General features: G+C 41.2%; 1 non-coding gene across 1 annotated transcript; it reads left to right on the plus strand.

Annotated features, from left to right (window-relative positions):
* Positions 1-7,722: 7,722 nt before the first annotated feature.
* On the plus strand, positions 7,723-7,797 carry Trnat-ugu (transfer RNA threonine (anticodon UGU)). The gene has a single exon. It is a non-coding gene; the product is annotated as a tRNA-Thr (tRNA).
* Positions 7,798-8,590: the final 793 nt, after the last annotated feature.

An 8,590-nucleotide genomic window follows, 5' to 3' on the forward strand; every position in this document is an offset into this window, starting at 1 on the left:
TCAAATACATTTATGATGACCTGCAGCCGTCCAGAACGAAATTAGAATTATATTAATACCGTCAGCTGCTCACGGGTGTCGATATATATCAACGGGGACAGGTGACAATGTGTGCCTGTCTGGGACTCGAACCCGGGATCTCCTGCTTACATGGCAGGCTCTCTGCCCATCTGAGCCACCGAGGGCACAGACGATAGTGTGACTGCAGGTACTATCTCGCGCACGCTTCCCGCGAGACTCACATTCTCACCTTCCATGTCCACGCACTACATTCGTAGTGTCCCACACCAACACATTCATTACTCGTGGAACACATTCTTACCAAGTCCCGTAACAGTTCGGGGAATACTTGTGCATCTTCACAGAAGAAGGTCATGGCTGGTGTTGCCAGAACCATATACTTATATGGATATGGACATGTCTTCCACGAGGAATGAGTGTGTTGGAGTGGGACTCTACGACTGTAGTGTATGGACATTCAAGGTAAGAATGTGAGTCTCGCAGGAGGCGTGCGCGAGATAGTCCCTGCAGTCGAACCATACACTGTGCCCTCGGTGGCCTAGATGCATAGAGCGTCTGTCATTTTAGCAAGAGATCCCGGGTTCGAGTCCCGGTCGTGGCACACATTTTCACTTGTCCACGTTGATATTTATCAACGCCCGTGAGCAACTGACGGTATTAATATAATTCTAATTTCTTTAAATTAAATAGTCCAATAAAACTTTGTCCGCTGTTCGCTGTTTCTCTCAAAATATAGCGAGTACTTCTATACCACAGAAAACTGCCAGTATTATCCTACTGATTTTAGTTTTTAGAACTCTGCTCAAAAATTATATTTAAATCGGTTATCACAGCACTATGCGGGCATTACGTATAATCCAGCGATAAAGAGTGAAAACTGCGGCAGGAGAACTCTCTTTTTCGTTTTAATTTCTCTGTTAACGGCTAAAAGCAGATAACGTAGACACAGGCAGCAGATCAGGCACTTTCTAATTTTATCCCGAACTATGAATGATTTGTAAAATTTTAACTTTTTTCCTTGTATGATGTCGCAAGTCGACCAAATCGACCATTGTGCTTCACTCGTACTGCATATCGTAAAATACTTCCAGGCTTCCAGATGGTGCCATTCTGTGTTACAACTGACGTTCGACAACAGCGAGAAACTGCGTCCATTCTCGCGCACTGCTTGTATAACAGGCACAGTATTGTCTCGGCAATGTTGGACCAATTCACTTGTTGCTCGTTTCTATCAGCAGTGTTATTAAAGTGGCATACATCACTTTTCCCATTTTTTCTGTAATAACGCAGTATTTAAGAGCTATGGAAATCTTACGAATAAAAATTACTCGTCTTTTTTAAAAAAGGTTTATTTGAAAACTAAAAATTTTACTACGACAACTGTGGCTAATTGGTATATCTGTTTTTACGTGGTTATCAGGAAAATATAAAAAGATACTTGTTATAACCGAGAGCAAACAAATACCGAAAGACATCGGTTATTCAGAACTAAAATACCCATGTCGTTTTAACTGATCGGTTTTTCTATCTCTAAACTGCAGTGTCTCCACAGAAAAGTGTGTCGTTCCATCAATGTACATAGCAACGTTGAGATATGTATGTGTTTATGCGCAATATCGGCAAATGGAAACACGAAGAGGTAATAAGCACATGAGCGATAGAATTTATTTCACAGTCAGAAAAGTCGAGTGACAGGCAAGACTGAATCACTGTAATAGAAATTATATGGAAAGCTGTGTAAAGGAAAATTTCCAGTTCTTTCGTGGATTCCAAAATTGAAGCAAATTCCGGGACATCAAGGTGACATAGTCTTATACGGATAGTATTCCATGACTAACGTAATTGACCCACATACTGTACTGGTATACTGATAATATTACACTACTAAGGTAATTTACCTGAAATAATTTACAAACATGTTACTATAACATTCGCTACTACTCATTACGCTAATTGACCTTCAGCCATTAAGCGCAAGCGCAGATCTCAGTTATGATACGTGCGCCATCCAAAAATTTATCAAGGTGGTAACTCAACACAACTACAAACGATCATTGTGTGCAAAATAAATAGAACACCTCATAAGAAGAACATGACGGGTTTGAATCATTCCCACCGCAAAGGATGAAAAAATCAGGCTTGCACATAAGACCACTTGATAACTAACCAGAAATTCAGATTAGTTGTAGCTTCGGTGACAATCGCCTTTTTTACATTTTCCCCGTAAACTAGATAATTATGAAACGTAACAACTACTCTAAAATATCTGCAGCAACGGACTTGCCGCGGAGGTGGCATCGGTTCACGTGAGATCACCGAAGTTAAGTGCGTTGTCGGGCGTTGAAGGCACTTGGATGGGTGATCATCCAGGCCGCCTCATGATGCCAATCGAGGAGCTACTCGACCCAATAGTAGCGGCTCCGGTCAAAGAAAACCATCATAACGACCGGGAGAACAGTGTGCTGATCCCCGCCCCTCCTGTTCACATCCTCCACAGATGATGACACGGCGGTCGGATGGTGCTGTCCCAGTAGGTCACTCGTGGCCTGAAGACGGAGTACTTATAAAGCAACTACTCTCCAGTGGATGGTCGAACTACTGAGACCTTGATGCCTGGCATCAATAACAGATGGCAGCACAAGAGGTTGGCTTACGCCTACTGCCGAATTTTGCGATCTGTCGTAAGCCTGCGTAAGCACGTGGGGCCTTCCGTCTTAAGTGCAAGCATATCCATTGCGTTTTCTGCCGCGCGACTTGAGTGGAATGTTTCATTATTTCTGAAATATTATAGAAATGTTTTTCGTTGTATATCCTCACCATCGGTACTGAATTTACTGTAAAATTACTTGCTCACTTTTCGGAACTTCCGTTCATAGTAAATCGATACTATTTGAAGCCGTGGTAGACACGAGTCTAGTGTGCTTCACCTTCAGCACCTTCTGTGTCAGTCTCGGTTCCTATGTCCCTGATTTCACAACGAACAGTTCGTTGTCTACTGAGTATACTGTCTGTTGCACGACACTATCCCTCCCACGCTGCTAAATGTAGGTCGTCGGCAAAATATGACTGCAGTGGAACAAGGGCGTCTGCAGAAATTTCCCCAGGAGGTGGTGGTGGCATTGTTAGTGGTGTGTGTGTGTGTGTGTGTGTGTGTGTGTGTGTGTGTGCGTGTGTGTGTGTGTTTGTGTGGAGGCCATTACTATGAAATTCACACAGTCCAGACCGCCAAGGAAAATAAACCTTGAGATTTGGAAAGGTTGTTGATCTTATACCGCTTATACTGCATATTTCGAAATTCCACCTCTAAGGGGGATACACAGGAAATGAAAGGATTTTTGAAACATTTAGCTATTAAGGTAATTTTGAAGCTAGGCAGACGAAAATTTGTATCTGGTTTCTAGGTCAGAAATAAAGAAATATGTGTTCCAGTATTATTGGGAATTTAACCTCTATGAGGTGAAATAGTAGGTGAACATTTTATCTTGAGATAAAAAATTATGGAAGGACTATGGAAGTATTTTTAAGGCTATATCTACGAAAATTGGTATTTGACTTCAAGGTTACAAATAAGAAAATACGTATTTTCGTGTTTTTGGAAGTTCAACCCCTAAGGGGATGAAATAGAGTGAGCTGGTGCGTTTCTGGCGCCAGTTTCCGTCGATCGATGTTTCGATCTTTGAGTCGCGGTCCAGAGGACACTGCTCGCTAACCGACTGTAGTAGTTCTCTGTGCGGCCCAACATCGGGCTTACCGCGCTTACACTGGACACAGTTGCCAACAAATCGCATGCCATCGCCATATAGGTTGGGCCAAAACATGTGTTCCCGAACTCTGTTCAAGGTCTTGTAGAACCCCAAATGATCCCCTACCGCCGAATCGTGGAAATATCTGAGTGCCATGCTAACTCGTTCCTGTGGAATACAGACCTTCCCTTCACCACGGTTGTCTTCCCCTTTACACAAGACACCCCCCCCCCCCCAACCCCACCCCCCGAAGACCTCGCCATCCGCCAACTGCTGCCGAATCGGTCCCCACCCGGGGTCCTCTCCTGTTTGCCGGCTAAGTCGCAGAAGAAGCCGGGTGTCTCGGAGAGAAGGAAATTGACCCCCAGATCCGGCTCCACGTGGCCCTTGCCTTCCCCAGACTCTGCCGCGAACATACGGACAAGAGCGTCGCCAATTTATTGTCTCTGCCACTAATATGGTGAACCTGGAGATAAGTCTCGTCATCTTAACTTCGGTATGATTTTTAGCGATCTTATTAATCAAAGTTTAAGGGCTGGCACTGGCCAAGTAACTCACGGAGGCTCATTGGTTTCAGTCCAGTTGTATTGCTCACCTGTTCTCCAGATAGGGTTGTGTAGTTTATGTCTCAGAAAATTGTCTGCTCTTGATGTGTGTTGTGTTAGAGATAACTGGCAGCGGTCGACGCTAGCATACTGGGAGCAGAGCACCACGGCGGCAGAGAGATATTTGAGGCCATGTCCTCTCCTTTACATCTTGGGGTATGTTGTCACTTTTGCGTGATTCCATCTTTCCGGTGCTGAACTATAGCATCCAAAGTTCAATTGCATTGCCATGTTGAGTATATTTCCATGTCATTCTCTGCCTCGTGGATCTCTTGTATTGATTTGAATCCTTGGTCTGCTCGCGTCTATCGCCAATTCACACGAAATATTGAAGCAACCTTATTTTAAGGGTATTGTCATATAGTCATGTTCTAGTTGTAATCATTCTAAGAATATTGTTGATTAATCAACTGAGTAAGTAAATTTGAAGGTCCGTTTAGTCAAAATTAAAGGACCCCCTTAATTGTTTTAGTCATTTTTATACAGTTTTGTTTAGGAAAGTTGGCAAGCCGAACGTTAAATATCTGTATTCTTACGCTTAATCTGTTTCTCCCCTGATTGCAAGTAGTGAGAGTTCTGCTATGAATTTTATGGACATTTGTGCTATTTAAGTAAAGCTTTACCTAAGTATATATACCTAGTCATATTCAAATTTCAAGTTTTACGGGTCTCGTTCCACTTAACGAAATTTATTTATTATTTGTCCAACTGATCTGGCCTTGTGATTTTATAATGCTTTTGATTGTAATAAAATATGTAGCAACTACAACGGATTACTATTGTGATTTTGGTGTGTCACTACCATACCCCATATCACAGAGGATGAAATGTTTCATGAAATATATGAAAACCTGTTTTTGATACATTCAACGATTAAGAGGGTGGAATATAGGATGTTATGTTTTATGAAAGTATTTCAGTGCGAAAGAGTTTTTAAAGCGAAATCTATGAATATTGTGTTATAGAAAACTACGTGTTTCACTGTTTTTGGAACTACAACCTCCAAGAAGGTGCAATAGGGGCACAGGTTTCACTGACCCATAGCCTTCCAGCCCAACCTGCAAAGTATACGGACTTGAAATTTGATGAAGGTGTAAATCTTACGCTGAAAGCATCATTTAAGAAGAGATTGTTCGAAATTTCACTCCTATGGGGGTGAAACATGGGTTGAAAGTCTTTTTTTTAAATATGTCCCTATGTCCCTATTGAAGCTATAACTACAAAACTACGAAAATTGACATTTGGTGTCTCAGTCAGATACAAAAAAGAAACAGGTTTTTAGCATTTTCCGAAATTCTTCCATTGGGGGATAAAATAATTAGTGAAGATTTTTTGAAAATAAATCATTATTAAAGAACTACTGAAGCATTTTTATAGCTACATCTATGAAAATAGGTATTTGACATCTCGGTTGGATGTAAAAAAAAATGTGTTTCGTTGCTTTTGGAAATTTAACTCACTAATAGAGTGAAATAGGGGATGTAATGTTTTATGAAATATTTCACTATGAAAGCATTTTTAGAATTAAATGGATGAAGATTTGAATTTGGCTCCTCGGCTCTAAATAGAAGAATACGTGTTTAATTGTTTTTGAAAACCCAACCCCTAAAGGGTGTGAGATGTTTCAGAAAATGGTTCATTATGAAAGGATTGCTAAATATATCTGACAATTCGTATTCGGCTAATATGTTACAATTTTTAAAAACTACGTGTTTTTCTGGTTTTGGAACTTCGAGCATAAGGGGATGAAAATTTTAATGAAATATTTATTGCGTTATATTAAAATATTTTAAATCTGCATCTATGAAAACCGGTATTTCACTTCTCAATTAGATATAAAGAAATATGCGTTAGGGAATGAAAGACTGTACGGAGATATCACCACAAGAATACAAACGGCTTGATTAACAAAAACCTTGGACTCCAGCTGTCAGCATTGCTTTTTGATCATTCAGTAAAAGACCATGCTTCAACGGCGCTAAGTTTAGAAAGTTTAGAAAGTGTTGCAGTTTATAAAAGACATAAAAAAACGATTAAAGAAAAAAATTCTTTGCAGACCATGAACGGTCTACGCAAGTAAAGAAGCGGATGATAAGCTAGCTCTTTATGCAAATGAGTTGGTCACTTTAAGTTCCGAGACATGTCATGCAGCAGGAACGGAATCCTATAGTTGCTACGATTGGCTAAAGGAAAAGTTTTGCAGAATCACTCGAAATCACTTCTGCAAGTGGCTAAGAATCTCGTAATGAATAAAAATTCTGTACTGAGAATTCCAAGGTGGGAGAGGCGAGATTCCTCCCCCCCCCCTTCCCCCTCCTCACAATGCTATCCTTCTTTACCTACAGCAAAAAATAAATAAATAAATTAATAAATAAAACTAGAGAAATTTCTACTGTGAAACTATTTGCATACAAGAGAACGGCCCTTGAAATTTAACTCTTCAAAGTTTTAAGCCCTGCTCATTCCGGATATTGATTAGAAAGTGTTAATCCACATGTGAAACCTGAGTATATAATCCCTGTGACATTTGATCAACGGTGTTCCATAAGGACAGGTTCTCATTCAAAACGTTCGAAAATTCAATTTCTTTGTAGTTGCATTTTTTAAAGGTGTACTTGTCTAGACTCTTGGAACAGAAAGTTTTTTTTTTAATCCGTGCTTTACAAAAGTTTCTACAGTCCATTGTTTGAAGCAGTGTCACGGCTGCCATGAGCCGCGCGGGGTACCCGCCATGTGTCCAACGCCTTGTCACGGTTCGCGCGGCTCCCCCTGTTGGAGGTTCGAGTCCTCCCTCGGGCATGGTTGTGTGTGTGTTGTCCTTAGCATAAGTTACTGTAAGTAGTGTGTAAACATAGGGACTGATGGTTCAAATGGCTCTGAGCACTTTGGGACTTAACATCTGAGGTCATCAGTTTCCTAGAACTTAGAACGACTTAAACCTAACTAAATTAAGGACATCACACACACCCATGCTCGAGGCAGGATTTGAACCTGCGACCGTAGCGGTCGCGTGGCTCCCGACTGAAGTGCCTACAACCGCTCGGCCACATCGGCCGGTCTATCATGTATTCTAGAAGAGCTGTACGGTCGTCAGTGGCGCCTGTTCTTTCTAGAACAGTTACTATCTTCATATCTATGGTTAAACGTCACCCAGCCATTGACCTTCGTCTGTGCGAATGCGCACAGGCTACCGGAAATCTTACGGGAATCGTCACCTTAGTGTGAGCCAGTAATGAGTGGATGGACAAATACCTATTAAGTACATTACGTAATCGGATTGTGGGCGGTTCGGGGTGTGAGTCTCACGGGAAGCGTGCGAGGGATAAATTCCTGCAGTCGTGCTGTTCATTTGTGCCCTCGATAGCTCAGATGGATTGAGCGTCTGCCTTGTAAGCAGGAGATCCTGGGTTCGAGTCCCAGTAGCGGCACACTTTTCAGCTGTCCCCATCGAAGTATATCAACAACACCTGTCGGCAGCTGAGGGTTTCAATTAATTATCAGTTGTGTAGGTGATTCGATGAACCCTTTGCCAGGCACTTAAATGTGTTTTGCAGGGTATCCATATAGATGTAGATGATAACTCGTCCCGTGTCGCACGTGCTCAAAATGATTCATACTGCAGAATGCATGCAAACATACTCACCGAAAATACGGACGAATATCAAGTGCAGGCTGCCGAGTGCTGCATATCCAGCTTTGACAGATCGGCTTTTCCTGCCAAGAAGAACAGGAAGTTGCTGTCTAGGAACAATCAGAGGTAGAGGAAGGGTTGATAAATACTCCTTGACTTGCAGACTAAACGTAAATAACGAAAATACATTTTTGGTAAAAATTGGTCAAAACATAATCGGTTGCCCTCCGTATTGGATTAGCTGTTTTGAATATTGAAAATCTGACTTCAGATTCGTTTTCAGCGACATTAAAAATATATATGTAACACTCAGTTCATGCAAATCGAAGTAATAATATAACTAAATGTTTTCCCTAAACTTTGAACATATTTTTTTCGGGTAACTATTTTCTCAGAACGGCATGCAGCATAAATTAAAAGTGGTTCGTTCTCTTAACATCTACCTCTGACCCCTAAAAGTAAACACTTTTCTTAGGAACTTATAGCTATAATATGACATTTGTTAATATTAACTAATTTTTGTGTAGGCATAAGGAGTGAAACAAACCCTCAAAAATCGAACTCAAAGTTCGAATTAGCACTGTATCGTT

This window comes from Schistocerca gregaria, unplaced genomic scaffold (assembly GCF_023897955.1).
Source record: "Schistocerca gregaria isolate iqSchGreg1 unplaced genomic scaffold, iqSchGreg1.2 ptg000441l, whole genome shotgun sequence".
NCBI classification, from domain to species: domain Eukaryota; kingdom Metazoa; phylum Arthropoda; class Insecta; order Orthoptera; family Acrididae; genus Schistocerca; species Schistocerca gregaria.